At 44.8% G+C, this 17,925-nt stretch overlaps 1 long non-coding RNA gene across 1 annotated transcript; it reads left to right on the top strand.

The window, feature by feature from the left end:
* Positions 1–3,223: 3,223 nt before the first annotated feature.
* Positions 3,224–17,534, top strand: LOC114319130 (uncharacterized). Its single transcript, XR_014365525.1, has 7 exons — positions 3,224–3,324; positions 3,810–3,879; positions 3,991–4,054; positions 4,253–4,337; positions 16,594–16,721; positions 17,108–17,204; positions 17,323–17,534. It is a non-coding gene; the product is annotated as an uncharacterized LOC114319130 (long non-coding RNA).
* Positions 17,535–17,925: the final 391 nt, after the last annotated feature.

The raw sequence follows: 17,925 nt of genomic DNA, 5'->3' as shown, positions 1-17,925 counted from the left end.
GTGATCCAAAAAAATTTACTGAATGTTAGTTATCAGTGATAAATTTATCATCTTCCTCCTGCTTCTCTATTTCTCTTATCACCACCAGATTTGATGAGGTGATGAGAGTAGTGACTTAGTGGAAAATAATGTTATTTTTTCCCAAAAAAGTTGTCGAATAATTGTTGAAAAACATCATCAAAAAATATCACCAGAGGATGAAGTTAGGGACCGAAGATGGTCGTCAGCGGTTGGAGACGATGGCCGAACATGTTTGTCGATGATTAGAGATGGCAGTTGGACATGATAGCTGGCGAAAGGAGATGGCTGTTGGAGAATGGGTGAAATTATGTACAGGAGGGCATTTTGAGTTTATTAATAGGGGGAAAAAAGAGTGTTATAAGTAAATAAATTTAGTTAACAAGACCGGCCTATAAGTATCCTGATTTTCAAAGCGGCTAAATCTCAGCCTTTCATTAAGCCTTGCCAAATTGTCTAGGGCAATAGGCATGCTCGTCCATTCACCATTTTTCTTCTTTTCCAAGGAAGCTTTTAGTAACACCCGATTAGTTTCTTAATGCATTTATGACATTTGTATTCAAGAAAAATATAATTTTTTTTAATTTATATTTTGTGTAGTTAAAAAATAAGTATTTATGATATTTCAATATACAAATTAAATTTTTTTTTATGTTAATCTCAATTTATTTTATTTTTCCTTTGTGTTGTATGATAATATAATCATTCTGTTTAAATAATTTCTTAAGTATAGAACGTGTATGATTTGAATATTTATCTACCAATGACACGTTTTTGCGTGTGGATATAAAATTCAACGATTATAGAAAAAAATTTCTTACTTATGATTTTTGTCTAAATACATAAAATATATTTATTTAAATTAAGTTTAAAATTTTGATTATGAATATGTAATGTGTTTATAATTTCAACACAACATAGTTGAATAATAATTTTGTTTATAAGAAATTAACCAAACTTTCATTGAAGTATTAACATATTGAATCCCATCTATTTAAAAATTAATATGATTCAATAAAGTAATTAAAATTAACTTTTAAATAATAATTAAGCAAACAAACATGTATCTTGAGTTTTTATTCTTTGAATGTGTGATGTCCCAAGTCTTACACTTGATTGGTATTGCGTAGTCAGATAATTTGTTTTACTTTCGGCATTTTGATTATCGTATTGGGTCGTTGAGATTTCAATTCTGCTATTATTTAACCTCTCTTAACGTTTTCGAGTTAAAATTTTGAGTTTTTGGCGTTAGAACTTGTATCCGGATGTGGAAGCAAATTTTGGCCTTGGATGGCAAAATCGCTTGTGCGGATTTGGCAACCGCTCGAGCGGAATCACACAGGATTTTTGGGAAAATTCTGAGCAGAATCTGCTCGTACGGATCTGTAAACCGCTCGTGCGGATTTTTGTTAAAAATCTGAGTTTTTCTGTAGCTCAAATCACCTATGAGAGGCATTATAAGCCGCTCGTGCGGATTTGGAATTTCCGCTCGTATGGATTTTGACACGTCTGTCTTGAATTTTGAGTTTTTTCCCCCAAATCTAATGCCAAAAACATGTTTTACACACATTTTCATCTCTCTCTCTCTCTCTCTATATATATATATATTCATCTTTTCTCCTCCATCTCTTTACAAACCCACCCAAACCCAAGCTTCTCTCTAAGATTTAGCAAAAACCTTCAAGAATTTGATAGGGCATTTTACACCAAATCGAAGAGGGCGGCAAGGGCTACGTTTGCACCGATCAAATCAAGTTTTCATCAACAATGAATTTTAGGGTTTTCATCTCCTTCCTCTCCCAAGCTTGAGGTAGGGACTTTCTTAGAGTTATATATATATTTTTGCAAGTCTATGCTTGTTTGGAGTCTTTCTCTTATGTTTGAACTATGGTTTTGGGTTCATGAATTCTAGATGATTTTAAAAGTGGATTTTCTCTATATTTCCCCCAAACTTTTGAGAGTATGAGCTATGTTTTAAGTGTGAGTATTGTTTTGGAAAAATCCTTTAAAAAATGAGACAAAAAATAGTTTTGGTGGAAACCCTAGAAATTTGGGGATTTTGGAAAAAATATTGAGATATTATGAAATTCATACTTGATAAATTATTATGGTGTATAAATGATGGAGGGATTTCTATAGTGGTATTTAATGAGGGATTTCATAGAGAAATGAGAAATGTTTATTGTAAAGCTTGATGAATAGCTTATTGTTGGTTTGTCTTCAATAGACCATGTTTTAAAAATGATGATTAATATGTGGAGAATGCATGTATGATGATATTATTATATTATTTCTTAGAAGATATATTATTATTGTTACATTGATAAAAAAATATGGGAATTTGATCACAATGGAAGATTGTGTGGTGGAATTGAAAATGAAACTATTATAATGCATTGTTACATGTTGCATTGCCATTCCATTTCATCTTCATTATCATTGATCTCAAATTTGCATTTGAAAATTTATTGCCTTGAGAAATGAATTGTTTTGTGAAACAAGATCATCTTGAATTTATTTTGAGGTAAATATGTTGGTAAGTCTGGATAGTTGGTGAAGTTTGGTATTAGTTAAGTTGCACTACAACAAAATACACTTTTGGCTACCAAATTCGGCGACTAAAAAATATTTAGTCACCAAAAGTTGTGGAATTGGCGACCAAAATTTTTTTTAGTCGACAAAAGTACAATATTTAGCTACTAATTTTTTTTAGTCGGTGTATATTGATTATTGGCGACGAAAAAAAAGAATTACTCACCATAAATGCCACAATTGGCGACTAAAAAATGTTTTAGTCGTTGTATGATTAGTTTTGGCTACTAAAATTATTCAGTCGCCAAATGAAAAACAAAAATTTATTTTTTATCTCTGGCGACCAAAAATTTGGTCGCTAAAAGTGTGTTTTCAGCGACTAAAATTTTAGTTGTTGTATTGTTAGTTTTGGCTACTAAAATTGTTTAGTCGCCGAATGAAAAACAAAAATTTACTTTTTATCTTTGACGACCAAAAGTTTGATTGCCAAAAGTGTGTTTTCAGCAACTAATTTATTTTTTAGTCGCCAAAGAACTAAAATATTTGGAGGGAGACATTTCAAATTTTGGAGGAATTTATAAAATTAATTGGCGACTAAAAAATTTTTGGTCGTGAATTGTGTAAAATATATATTTTTTCAACGCCTCTCTCTCTCTATTTTCAGTGTCTTTCTCCCTCCCTCTCTTTTTTCCTCTTCCATCACCCATGGAAGGTCGATCGGAGAGTAAATTAGAGTCCAATCCCTCTCAAGTACTCTTACGATTCCAATCCAAGGTATGTCTTTCGCCCTCTCTCTATCTCTTTCTTTCTGTCTCTCTCTCTTTGCCTTCTTCCATTCGCATACCTGTAAATCGACCCTGCCCCAAATCGTAACCTAAAGAGGTTGAGTTGCATAAGAACTTCCAATCTAGAGTTGCTATACCTGAATGCTCTAGTTGGGTTCACTGAATGCTCTTCCGTCAGGGTAACCTTCTTAGATTTTAAATGTTTGATTGTAGTCGTTGAATCGGTAACTGCTAGTGCTTGGTGAGTTATGGATGTCTGGAGGCAATAGTCAGATGAAATACAGCCTTTTCCACTTCGATTTTGGGATATATTTTGAAGTTTTGTTAAATGCCAGTCAGGCTCTGCCTTGTCTATTTTCTTGGCCCTAATGTGCTTTGCTCTTATCTATTTTCGAAGCACATTTTTAGAAAATTGACATGGTTTTATTTTATTATTTTCAGTTTTTGTTTATCTATTTATTCTTTTGACTTCAGAAATCCCAACAAACAGAGCTATGTTGTTTCTAATGACAGCTTTTGTTGTTCTTCCAATGATCTCATTCAAGTAAGTAGTTCTTCATATTTTTTTACAAAAATTTACATGCTCATCTTCTTAACTATTCCTATGTGATGATCAGATTGACCTTGCTTTACATGGTGTTTTGTTCTTGTGCAGTGTGTACAATGTTTATAAGGGTGTTCAGGCAAGGAAATGAAGCATGCTATTGGCTTTGGCAATGGTAAACCTGTTACTACTGAATGCTTCATTTGTTTTTTATTTTTATTTATTTTTCAAGTTACTTAATCGACGTCGTCATTGACTTGGTGGGAGTTGTGGTGTGGTATGTAACTATCTTGGCTGTTTATTTTCTACATGCTTAGCTTGAGGATCTTATTTGACCATATTTCTTTCATTCTACTTCTTATGTCTTGTGTAGGGATTATTTGTCTCCATATGATATAACTGGGAACTATCCACATTTGGTTATAGTGGGAACTGGACTCGCATTTGGGTTTCTTGTGGTGAGATATATGTTTTAATCCAATCCTTAAAGCTTGATATCTTTTGTCAATTTTAAACATTTTGATCTCTGTTGCTCTATATCTAATTCATGGAGATTATAGTTGATTCACACAAGCGAAGGTTACATGAGTGGTGAGATATCTGTCTTAATCCAATCCTTCAAGCTTGATGTCTTTTGTCAATTTTAAACATTTTGATCTCTAATGCTCTATATCTAATTCATGGAGATTATAGTTGGTTCACACAAGGGAAGGTTACATGAGTAGTTAATCAACATTTTTATTCACACAAAAGTGGATTTCTTTTGATTATAACCTCTATTTTTATACTTGGTGTACGGGGAGCAAATATTCAGGCAAGCCCGTATTCCTTTCCTCCAAGCTCCGTCGATATCCGATCACCTGCGAGCCAATAAGGGTGAGCTACCCGGCGGTGTGTGGCCGGAAAAACCCTCCGACGGTCAAGTTAGCACACACCTTAGAAGGAATAGAGAGAAGGGAGAGAGTGTTTGAGTGTAAGAGTTTCTTACAGAGATGTTCGTGTGTCGCGTATGGGGGGCGCAGACATGTTTATATACCTTCTGAGCCCCATATCCACTCCCAGTCATCTCCTGACACGTGGCTCTTCTATCCCATCTGTCAGCACAAATCTTGCCGATCATCACCTAATCTCAACTGCCTGACTTCACAGCTGGAGCTCGGCAGCCGAGCTGCTCTACCACGGCCATGCTATGCTTCATACCCAAGCACCTAGCCGGATTAACACATGGAGGACCGGGCTAGGAGGCATCTCGGCAGAGCCTAGCCCGGGCACCTCATTTGGTTGGCCTTCCTGCCGGTCACACAGTCTCCTCGGTTGATCACGCCTTTCCGGGCGCCGGTCATCCATCTTGTCTGGCTTCGGCCATCCCCTGGTCAGGCATCCCGGTTCATCCAAGCGCTAACTAGCCGAGCTCCTTTTCGGTCCGGGGCGGCTCACACTTGGCCCAAGTTCTGCCCGGTCCGAGTTCTGGAAGCCCACTTCTTGGCGGATGGTCAATCATCTCGTCCCCATACACCGTTGGGCTCTCAATCTGCTCGGCCGTTACCTCGGCCCAACTCCAGGTCACAAACTACCCTCTCAATTGCCCCTTAATTCCGTCCGCAAAAGCGTGACTGGGATTACTCACTTCGACCGAGATAAAACTTCTCCGGTCATCAAGACGCCAAGCCTCAACCGGGCTAGGTAACATAATTGTCTGCGAACTTGCCCGGTTACATCCCTCGGCTGACATTCTCTTCGTCGAAAGTATCTCGGTTGGCTCTTCGTATTTGCAACCCGTCGCTTCAGTCCTGTCAAAGCCATAAATGGGGACACGTGGCGGGCTGCCATTGGTCATCGGGCAGCCAACCCGCCGTTTTTTCCAGAATTTGAATTTGGGCGGTCTCCTTCGCCTATACATACATGCCCTTGTCAAACTCCAAATCTTCCTACTGCCATTTCGATATTCGACCTCAGAGCTCTAGCATCTACACCCAGACTTGCTGCCATTTTTCGTGCTTGAAGGATTGGGTCCTGCTCTTCACTGGTAAGTCATTCCATCTTCATTTTGTTGCTATTTTCTTTCATAATGCACACATTAGGGCAGAAAAACGTAGTTCTTAGGGCATAGGCCTTAGAATCCGTCCCAAACCTCCCACTGTTCTTGGTGTTCTTCATCTCCATGAAGAACGTTAAAGCACTGGGGGGAACCGGGCTTGTAGTCCTCTTTTGATCCAAAAAACCAGCCTAACCGAGCAAATAACGAGTTCGTCCGAATCCCTGACAAAAACCGAGATAACAAAAAGGACTAGGTCGCTCAGCCGGGCTAACATCTGGTCTGCTTGGGCGACCGAGCTTCCTTAGATATAATAGACAACCGAGGTGGTTTGGCACTCTTAATGACCGAGCTAAAATCCAGCTCCTATTGCGCGACCGCGCTCACACTTAACACTTACCATCCTTTTCCTGCAGAGTCCAAGGGGACCACTGTCGTTCCTGAGTCTCTCAGAACCGAGCAGCATCCAATTACCACAGTGCCAAACCCCTCAACCGGGCTATACCAAGCCGGCCAGAAATGGGGAAATTCCGCTTCCTAGTGGATACTCCGGCCGCGCTAGCTGCTTTCAGAGAGGAGTACGGCATCCCGGCCGACGTCCATCTCGAGCTGGCAGAAGAGGAGACTACGCCTTGGGGTAGGGAGGAATGCCCGTTCACCGTGCTATCCATTGTTGAAGGGGGCCTTCGCTTCCCACTAAATCCACTGATAACCGAGTTCCTACGCCGAACCGGGCTAGCGCCAACCCAGGTGTCCACCAACACTTACCGGATAATAAACGGCGTTCACGAATTGAACAATCGGCTAGGCACCAACTTAGGTCTAGCCGAGATACTGAGGCAATACACAATGGGCCACACCGGGGACGGCCTAGCTTATTACCTGAAGATAAGGCCGGGCAAGGAAAAAATTGTCACCGGCACCCCGGATAAAGATCTGCACGACGACGATTTTTTCTGGGTGTCGGGCAATTACGAGACAGCCGAGGTCCCGGGCTGGTTTATAAACAAGGGCTTCGGTTCTTCATGTAAGTCACTCAATCTTGCTCGGTTAGCTTAACGTTTTACTTTGTAACTAACTGGTTCTTGTTTCTTTTGCAGCAATCCAAGCCTTGCAAGCCAATTATCAATTTCCCAACGTCGAGGCAATTCGGACCGTGCTCCGGTATTCCCACCGAGATTGCAACGACTTACTCGGCTACACCCCGACTTACAGATATTCTGCTCCGCGCCGGAGTAGAGTAACTGATTTCCTCAGAGCTCCTTCGCCACCTCCAGATCCTACCCTTCCAGACGTTCCACTTATTCGCCTGACCGAGGAACAAGAGATGGCCAAACGCAGCAGAATTAAGAACCTACTCACTGCCACATCCGCCGAGCTGCCGAGCGTTGTAACCCGGTCGCCAGCCGCCGGCCAATCCAGTAGCGCTGTGGTCGCCCTTGCCTCTCCATCCGCCGGGCAATCCAGCCGAGAACCCTCTGCAAGGCGCGCCGGGAAAAGAGCTCGGGCAGACCCGTCCGCCGAGCTAGTCACCGAGCTTACCACCGAGCACCCAACAGATGCCCCCGCCCCAGTGCTGGCCTGGCGCCCACATTTGAAGCACCGGGGACAAGATATCCCGGCGACGGCTTCGATCAAGGCGGATAAAGAGCATCTGCTCGCCTTCGATCTGTCCAAAGCCCTGCTACTACCGAGCGACGTGGTCGGCAGCGACCACGTCCCCGACACTCGGTTGGTCAAATCGTTGGTGAAGTCTATGGCCAGGGTAGGTCGATGGTCCTTTGAAAATTTCACAAGTGTTTGCTCGGTTCCTTTTTTGCTCGGTCTCCTTTCTAATCAATGTTGCTTTTCTTTTTGCAGGCCATTCAAAAACAACACCTGGTCTTGGAGCGCGTCCACCGGCTGAGGCAAAAGGCAAACGACACAGCCAGCCAGGTTGAGAGCCTTCAAGCCGAGCTCGGCCGGGCTAAGGCTTCCCTTGAGATGGCCAATACTGACAATAACAGGCTGCTCGGTCAGCTGAATGCGGCCGAGAAAAAACAAAACGAGCTCCAGACCGAGGTGGATACCCTGAAGAAGACGAAGAAGAAAGCTTGTCGGGCTGCAAACAACGCCGGTTTTGCCGAAGCCGAGCAGAGCTACAAGAAGCAAGTCTTTACAACACAAGACATATACTTCAAGGCCGGCTGGAAATCCGCCTGCGAACACCTCGGCCAGGGCTCTGACACAGACGTTTTTGCCAACCCTCCTAAAGCTTCACTATCGGTCTACCTCGTGCCATATGCAAACGACGTTTTCAGCGCTTTGCAAGCTGAGGCCGAGGAGGGATTTGAAGAGGGAGGCGACGAGACAGATTCCGAAGCAGAGGAGGCCGAGGTGCCAGAGCAGCCCGGCCATGATGAGCCCGGCGCCCAAGAAGCAAGTCAAGCCATTGACCTTGATGCTGATGCACCAATCTCTCCCCCTTAGTTTAGGTTTCTTTTCTCTTTTGTATTTTTGCTTTCAATGCTTTTGATGTAACCGGGCTGGTTCCCCACCTTTTGTAATGAATTTCTTATCAATGAAAAATTCAAATTTTCGCCAAGTGTTTGCACGGTATTCCATCTTCAGCAAAATATCTCGGTACAAATCAACCGGAATCCATAAGTACTTAGGCAGAACGAAACAACAAACTCATAAACCGGAATAACCATCTCGGTTTGGAAATAACAAAGTTTGAGCAAAACTTCAACACCACCAACCGGAGTATATCATCTCGGTTGGGAATCCGAAGTTGGACAAAGCACCAACTCTTCCAACCGGAGTACATCATCTCGGTTGGGAATCCGAAGTTGGACAAAACACCAACTCTTCCAACCGGAGTACATCATCTCGGTTGGGAATCCGAAGTTGGACAAAACACCAACTCTTCCAACCGGAGTACATCATCTGGGTCATTTTACATTAAACACAATCAGTCAAGTGCTAAAGCAAAATTACTTCTATATCTTTGACAAAAAGAATTACATTCTGTGGTGCAAGCCAAAAAATTTCTTTGCACATGAAAAGCTTAAAAATAATACAGTTTCAAGTTGGCCGCATTCCATGGCCGGGGTATTGCTCTTCCCTCTAGATCTTCCAAGTGGTAAGCCCCCTTGCCCGCCAGACCGGTGATCTTGTAGGGTCCTTCCCAATTTGCCCCTAGTTTGCCTTCTCCTGGCACCAGGGTGTTGCCCATAACCTTCCTCAAAACCCAATCTCCAACCTTGAACGGTCTGGGGTGCACCGTCTTGTTATATTTCTTGGAGAGCTCTTGTTGGTAAGTGGCCACATGGATGAGGGCTTTTTCCCGGCGCTCTTCCAGTAGGTCCAGCTCCAAGGCGATAGCCTCGGCATTCAGATCGGGCTCAAAACTCTCGCTTCGAAGGGTGGGCATTCCAACTTTCAACGGTATGACCGCCTCCATGCCATAAGCCAAAGCGAATGGAGTTTCCCCGGTAGATCGCCGCGGGGTTGTTCGGTATGCCCAAAGGACGCTGGGCAATTCCTCAGCCCATTTTCCCTTTGCCTTCTCTAGCCGTTTTTTCAACCCATCCAGTATAGTCTTGTTCGATGCTTCGGCTTGACCATTGGACTGCGGGTAAGCCGGGGTGGAGTTGTAAAATTCTATCTTTAAATCTTCACAGAATCCTCTGAATAGACGACCATCAAACTGGGTGCCGTTGTCAGAGATCAAGATCTTGGGGACGCCAAACCGCGTGACCACGTTCTGCCAGACAAACCGCTTCACGTTTTTTTCTTTAATGGTTGCCAAAGGCTCAGCTTCAACCCACTTTGTGAAGTAATCTATGGCCGCGATGAAGAATTTCCGGTTGCCCGGTGCTGTTGGCAGTGGACCCACTATATCTAGCCCCCACATGGCGAAGGGCCAAGGACTGGTGAGGGGAAGAAGTTCCCTGGCAGGCTGGTGGATCTGATGGGCGAATTTCTGGCATTTTTCGCACTTGCGGACATATTTTTGTGCGTCGGCCTGCATGCACGGCCACCAGTATCCCTGCGAAATAGCACGGTAGGCCAAGGATCTGCCTCCTATGTGGCTGTCACAGATGCCTTCATGAATTTCGTACAAGAAGGCCTCCACACTATTCGGGTGCACGCACTTTAGATAAGGGCCAGTGAAGGACTTCTTATATAACGCGCCAGATGGAGAGAGCCAAAACCGCTCTGCCTTCACCCGGATTTTGTGTGCTACTTTCTTGTCCGTTGGAAGAGTCCGGTCTTTGAAGAACAAGATCAAGGGGTCCATCCATGAAGGACCTAGCTCGACGCAGAGTACATCCGTCTGCCCGGCGTTTTCAATGCTCGGCCGTGGAAGAAAGTCGATCAACAGGGGGTTTGGAGACGTACTATCTACCATGGAAGCGAGGCCGGCTAGTTCATCAGCTCGGCTGTTGTCTTCCCGGCCAATCTGTTGGACTCTGATTGCCTCAAACTGCTTGATATGCTCCCTGACCAGAGCTTGGTACTTAGCCATCCTGTCGTCCTTTGCTTCATAAATCCCAGAAACTTGGTTAACCACAAGCTAGGAATCACTGTACACCAAGAGCTCGGCAGCCTTCATTTGAATTGCGCTCTTGAGCCTGGCGAGAAGTGCCTCGTACTCAGCCTCGTTGTTAGATGCCGGGAAACCAAGCGTGATAGACTGCTCGATGGTTAGGCCATCCGGGGAGATAAGAACGATACCTAGGCCAGCACCATGGCGGTTGGACGCTCCATCGACAAAAAGTTTCCACATGTCGCCCACGAAAAGCTTCCAACAGTCGGATGGGTCCTGAGAGTTGCGAAGGGAAATGGGATCACAACTGCTCGGCTGTGCGGTTTCAAGTTCTGTGTTGACCGGTTGCCATTCATTCCCCCTTGGGGATTCGACACCGGACTCAGCAAGTGCGATAATGCTCAAGTCCGTAAGCGAATTCGCAGGTTGCGGTGTTAAGCCGGCTGCAGGTTCGGAGTTGTGTGGGTCCATTCCTTCCCCTCTTGATGATTCGGCACCGGACTCAGCAAGTTGATTTGTAATGCTCAAGTCCATAGGCGAATCATCAGGTTCTGAGTGGTGTGGTTCAATTTCTTCCCCCCTCGGTGATGCGGGACCGGACAGAGTGGATGGGTTGGTGATACATAACTCCCTCATCGCATCACCGGGTGGTATAATCGTGCCAACCGAGGGCGCTTCACTGGTGCGCGTAAACTCCGCGGCGCTACCTCCTCCAACTTGTTGTACCTCGGTTAGCTTTGCGTGCACCTCATCATCTGCCTCGGTAATATCGACCGGGCATACCGGATGAGTGCCAGGAGAGAACTCGGCGACAAAATATGCCAAGGTCTGCGCTTTGATAGCGGTGCGTGGCTGGAACTTCACATCAAACTGTCCCAACTCGACCGCCCACTTAAGAATTCGGCCTGAAAAATCCGCGCGTTCAAACAAGGCCTTGAGGGGAAACTCGGTCAGTACGACAATGGTATGGGCGTGAAAATAATGCGCCAACTTCCTTGAAGCCATCATTAATGCCAACGCAAGCTTTTCGAGCGGCAAATATCTCGTCTCAGCCGGCAGTAAGGTCTTGCTTACATAAAAAATTGGAAAGTGCTTTATCCCTTCAGCGCGGACTAGCACCGCACTGACCGCGTGCTGGGAGACGGCGAGGTAAAGGTAGAGTTCCTCACCCGGTTCAGGCGTAACCAACAGTGGCGGAGAAGACAGATATTCTATGAGCTCGGCCAATGCTTGGTCACACTCCTCGTCCCAAAAGAACTTTGACTTTAATGCTTGAAAGAAAGGGCGGCAGCGATCTGATGACCGGCTTATAAATCGATTAAGCGCGGCGGCCATACCGGCCAGATGCTGCACGTCCTTAGCCGAGCTGGGCTGCTTCAGCTCTTGCACGGCTCTGATCTGGGAAGGGTCTGCTTCGATGCCTCGGTTCGTGACTAAGAATCCCAAAAATTTTCCGGATCCCACGCCAAAGGCACACTTTGAGGCATTCAAGCGTAGCTTGTGCTTCTTCAGGATGGCAAACATCTCGGCTAGATCGGACAGATGGTTTGCCTCATGTCGGCTCTTTACCACCATATCATCGATGTAAGCCTCCATTGTCCGGCCCAGCAAAGGAGCAAACATTTTGGTCACCATCCTCTGAAAAGTCGCCCCGGCGTTCTTCAAACCAAAAGGCATGACTCTGTAGCAGAAGAGTCCCCTTGGAGTCGTGAAAGAGGTGATCTCTCGGTCAGGCCCATGCATGGCAATCTAATGGTAGCCGCGATATGCATCCAAGAAACTGAGCCTATTATGTCCAGCCGTCAAATCCACAAGCTGGTCAATGCGCGGCAAAGGAAAGCTATCTTTGGGACAAGCCCGGTTGACCGTTTTATAGTCGACACAAACTTGCCACTTCCCATTCTTCTTAGGCACCACTACTGTGTTGGAAATCCACCGAGGATAGTGCACTTCCTGAATTGCTCGTGCCTCAAGCAGATTCTTTACCTCCTCTGCAACTACCTCGGCGTGATGCAGCGCCGATCTCCTTGTTCGCTGGATGACTGGCTTTGCTCCAGGGAAGACATTGAGGTGATGGCAGATAAAACTTGGGTCAAGGCCAGGCATGTCGTAGGGCGACCATGCGAAGACTTCGATATTCGCCATCAAAAATTCAATCATCTCGGTTCTCTCCATGGCCGAGAGACTTGAACCGAGCAAGAAGAATTTGTCCGGCTGCTCGGTATCAATCCGCACCTCAACCAATTCTTCAACAGCCTTGTCTTCGGCTTTGGTGCCAACATCATCCAAGACACCCTGGTCCTCCGGTCCTTCAATCATCTGAACGAATCCTTTGGCAGCCCGGCTCCCATTGACCGCCACGAAGCACTGCTTGGACATGACCTGATCGCCCCAAATCTCTTCGATTGCCCCCTTAGCCGAGGGGAATCTCATCACCTGGTGGTAGGTCGATGCCACGGCTTGCATTGCGTGAAGCCATCCCCTTCCAAGGATAAGATTGTAAGTCGAAGGCACTTGTAGCACCCAAAACTCCACTTGCTTGACCACGGATCCCGCTTTGACCGGCAGGATAATCTTTCCTAAGGGCCACTCCGGTTGCGAGTTGAATCCAACAAGTGGCGAAGTAGCTGGAGCCAAGTCTGTCTCGCGGAGTTTAAGCTGCTTGAATGCATCATAATACATGATCTCGACCGAGCTTCCCTGATCGATCAAGATCCGTTTAACATCGAAATCCTTGACGCGCAGTGTTACTACTAGGGCATCGTTGTGCGGCGTCTGGATGCGCTCTAGATCTCTTGAGGTGAAACTAATCACATCCTTTTGTTCTGTCTTCCCCCTTTTGATGGCAGGCTGTACCGACAAAACTTCCCTCATATGCTCTGCCTTCTTTATCATGCCCCGGAGCTCGCAGACACGATCCGGTTCCACGATGCCGTGGATGACATTAATGACTCCTTGTGGTAGTGCATCTCGGTCATCCTGTCCCCTGGGATCGACCGGAGCCTGATTCGGCTTTACTCCGTCATCAATGTAAAGGTCTAGGTGCCCGGTCGCGACCAGCTCTTCCAAGTGTTGCCTCAAAGGCAAGCAGTCCTCAGTTCGGTGGCCTCTTTCCCGGTGGAACGTACAACGATACCGCGGATTGTAGCCCTTTTGTCCATCGCCCAACTTAGCAGGAAACCGGACATACTCCTCGTCTCGGATTTCACTAAGTATGCGATAGATTGGAATCTTGAAGACCATGGTTATGCCAGTCCTTGCCTTCAACCTTCTGTTTGCGTCCACTACGTCATCTCGGGGATAGTCATCCCGGTCATTCCGACGACCTCTACCCCGGTTTTTACGATTTGAACCACGGTCTGATTCCTCTGCTCGGTCACTTGAGCGGTTGGACTCTTGCCCAACTGCATGAACTTTACCTGCTGTCTTCTTGTCTGCTGCGACCGGAGTGGCTTTCACGGTGGAAGCTGACGCATCATCCTCTACTCGGATGTGCTCATTAATGCGCTGCATGAGCTGGCCCATGGAGGTCGGCTGGTGCATGGTAAGCGTGTCCCGCAGTCTATGTCCGACCGGGAGACCACGCTTATATTGCATGATTGCAAGGTTGACCGGGCAATCCAGGATCTCGTTGAAGGTTTCCCAATACCTTGAATTGTATGCCTTCAGTGTGTCGCACGATTCCATCTTGACACTCAGCAAGTGATCGACTTCCTTTGGTGTTTTTGTGTTGGTTTTGAAGCGCGTAACAAACGCCTCGGCCAACTGATGCCACCGTTGTATGCTCCCTTCCGGCAACCTCTCGAACCACTTTAAGCCCAGCTCGCCTAAACTTGACGGGAAGATTAGGCACATAAGTCCGTCATTGCGCCGATGTCCGGCCATAACCTGTCGGAAGTGGCTCACATGCATGTAAGGATCGGTTTTTCCGTCGTAAAGTGTGAACTTAGGCTGGTGGAAGCCTGCCGGAAGCGGTGTTGTTTCTATTTCCAGGAAAAAAGGGGTGGCACTTAGCCTAGCCAAGTCCATATCCTCAAAGAGCGGCACTGCTTGGCGGGGTGGAGGCATTCCGACCTCCTCGCTGGCGTCAACCCCGTAGGATAGCCGCTGGAAAGCTGGTATTCTCTGAGCGTCGCGCCGGCGAGCACGCTCCTTTAATACTGCCCGTAGATCCTCTGACTGAGCAGAATAAGAGTACCTCGACGTCGTCACCGGACGTGAGGGTCTGTAGGTGCTGTCTTGCGCGCTAGACTTTTCTGCATGCACGTCGGAATCACCAACCTGGTAACTTCTGGTGATAGATATGGACTGAGTATGTCGTTGACTCTGTCCGCCTGAACGGCGGGATGGGGTGCGCTCACTGTGGTCACCCACTCCAGCTACACCCTTTCCTTTGACATGCCGCTTGAGATCTTCCATCTCCGCCGCCATTCGCCGGATGACAGCATCTTGATCCCTCAACTTGCTTTCCAGTCGCCTGGCGTGTGAGTCTCTTCTCCGCCGGTGACCGTCTGGACTTCGTGAATGACCATGACTCCTTCCGCGCTTATCCCGCGCGTCTCCTGACTGTCCTCCAGTGGGCGTCCCCAAGTCAGCCATTGGATGGACGGCAGGAGGTCCTTCTCTCTTTCGGGTATACTCCGGGGTGGCTCCGTCGATGGCGGACAATGGAAACTCGTCGTTGTTCGCCATGGACGGCGATCAGATGAACCTGGAAGACAAGGTCTTGTCTGTCAAGTTCCCACAGACGGCGCCAATTGTACGGGGAGCAAATATTCAGGCAAGCCCGTATTCCTTTCCTCCAAGCTCCGTCGATATCCGATCACCTGCGAGCCAATAAGGGTGAGCTACCCGGCGGTGTGTGGCCGGAAAAACCCTCCGACGGTCAAGTTAGCACACACCTTAGAAGGAATAGAGAGAAGGGACAGAGTGTTTGAGTGTAAGAGTTTCTTATAGAGATGTTCGTGTGTCGCGTATGGGGGGCGCAGACATGTTTATATACCTTCTGAGCCCCATATCCACTCCCAGTCATCTCCTGACACGTGGCTCTTCTATCCCATCTGTCAGCACAAATCTTGCCGATCATCACCTAATCTCAACTGCCTGACTTCACAGCTGGAGCTCGGCAGCCGAGCTGCTCTACCACGGCCATGCTATGCTTCATACCCAAGCACCTAGCCGGATTAACACATGGAGGACCGGGCTAGGAGGCATCTCGGCAGAGCCTAGCCCGGGCACCTCATTTGGTTGGCCTTCCTGCCGGTCACACAGTCTCCTCGGTTGATCACGCCTTTCCGAGCGCCGGTCATCCATCTTGTCTGGCTTCGGCCATCCCCTGGTCAGGCATCCCGGTTCATCCAAGCGCTAACTAGCCGAGCTCCTTTTCGGTCCGGGGCGGCTCACACTTGGCCCAAGTTCTGCCCGGTCCGAGTTCTGGAAGCCCACTTCTTGGCGGATGGTCAATCATCTCGGCCCCATACACCGTTGGGCTCTCAATCTGCTCGGCCGTTACCTCGGCCCAACTCCAGGTCACAAACTACCCTCTCACTTGGCATCCTGAGCTTTTTGCTATTCATACGAAATCTTAGATGTTTGTTTAAAGGTGAAGGAAATGAAGTACAATAAAATTAAAAACAAATACAATTGGGTTGGTTCTATTTTTTGGGACACTTTTTGCTGAAAGTAAACCCAAGAATTTGTAACTGAAGTGCATTGCACCACAATAATTGGGACACTTTTGCATCTATTAATAATGTTTTCTAGTGTGCCTCTGTCTACTTATTTTTCATTGTCTTCTTGCTGCTTTGGACATCCAAATGGATGTAGTTTAAATTTCTGTACAAAAGATACTACATATAAGCATTTAAAAAAACCAAAGAAAAAAATACTTCAGTGATTGCTAAAACTTTTTTTAGCAATTATATTTTCTTCTAACCTTGTCCTGCTATTTGTTTATTGTGTTTGATTTGTTGTGTTTCATGTTTTCCCAGTGTGCCCTTGTGCAGATTTATATAAATTCGAGTATGCAAAACTAATGATTTATTTGAAAATATTAATTATATTTCAGTTTTACATATATATATTTTTTATAATTTTAAACATGCCAATATTTAGTCAATACTAATGATTAATTTTATTTTTGCAGATGGTTTTTGACGTAGATGGTTTGGAGGACTAAATGTATATGCAAGAGTTGTGATCCTTGTACCATATCCCACACTTGCAGTGGATTTTACTTTACTTATTGGTGATTGGTACAAGACCAGCCATAAGGTGAGAAAATCTACATTTTAATATATATATATATAGATGACACAATTCTGCGTTTACGAGTTCATGTTCTTCATGTTTATTTAAGTATTTTATTTTTTAATATATATCTGAATTTTTTTTAAAATAATGGCATTGGCAGTGTGCATTTGTTAAATAATTAGGAATACATTATTTTAGATAATGTTTGTGTTCTAAAACTAATTCAACAATTTTTTTTAAAGATAATGAAAATATTATCCCAGAAGTCTGTCTCCTTTTGTAATAGTAGTGAGTCTATCTACTTTGAAATGTGACTAGAAGAACGGTGCCTACATGAAATTTACATGCATGTCATGCTCTAATGGTTTTCAATAAATTATTAATTTTCCAAGTCTTGATGTTTGCAGGCATTGCAGCAATTTTTGGATTCAGGGAAAGCTCTTTCCTTTCCTGATGGCATCCATGTAAATAGGAAAACTCAATCTACCTATAGTGGTGATCAAGGTCCGCCCCATCATTTTATTATTGGAAAATGTTTAAACAATTTCCAAGTATTTTAATCCTGTCAAAAAAGAATAAGAAGGATTTGATTAACAATGGTTCACTTTCTTTTGCTTTTCAGGAAAAACTTACATGTTCAGGATTTCAAATGTCGGCTTGTTGACCTCCATTAACTTTTCAAAAGTTCACTATCATTCCCAGAGTTTATACGAATATAATGGTTTTCGTGTGATTCTCTGTTTTGTATGGAATTATTATTTTAGATTGGAATATACTTAGTTTGTATGGAATTTAACATTAAAAGTTATTCCTTTTTGGATGATTGGAATTGAAATGGATGCAAATTACAAAATAATTGATAATATATGTATTGTTTTGTTTATATACATGGTATAGGTTGCACGGAATACATAAAGGTTATGGACAAATTAAAAAAAATATCATGTTTTTGGCCACTAAATAATTGGTAGCCAATAAGGAAGTAAATATTTTTAGTGACTAAATAGTTAGTAACTACAAATAAAAAAAAAAAAAAAAATTGGCGACTAAAATTTTAGTAACCAAATAAAAAAAAAAAGACTTTAGGTGACTAAATTTTTAGTAGTTAAAAAAAATTACACCTTAGGTGACTAAATAGTAGCTAAAAAAAATAAGATGAACAAAAAAAACTTTTTGGCTACTAAATAAATTAATCGTCTTAAATAATTTTAGTTTTGGCAACTAA

Source organism: Camellia sinensis, chromosome 4 (genome assembly GCF_055761805.1).
Source record: "Camellia sinensis isolate YWXY chromosome 4, ASM5576180v1, whole genome shotgun sequence".
Taxonomy (NCBI): domain Eukaryota; kingdom Viridiplantae; phylum Streptophyta; class Magnoliopsida; order Ericales; family Theaceae; genus Camellia; species Camellia sinensis.
The sequence above is the reverse complement of the archived record's forward strand: the minus strand, read 5'-3'. Positions and strand labels throughout refer to the sequence as shown.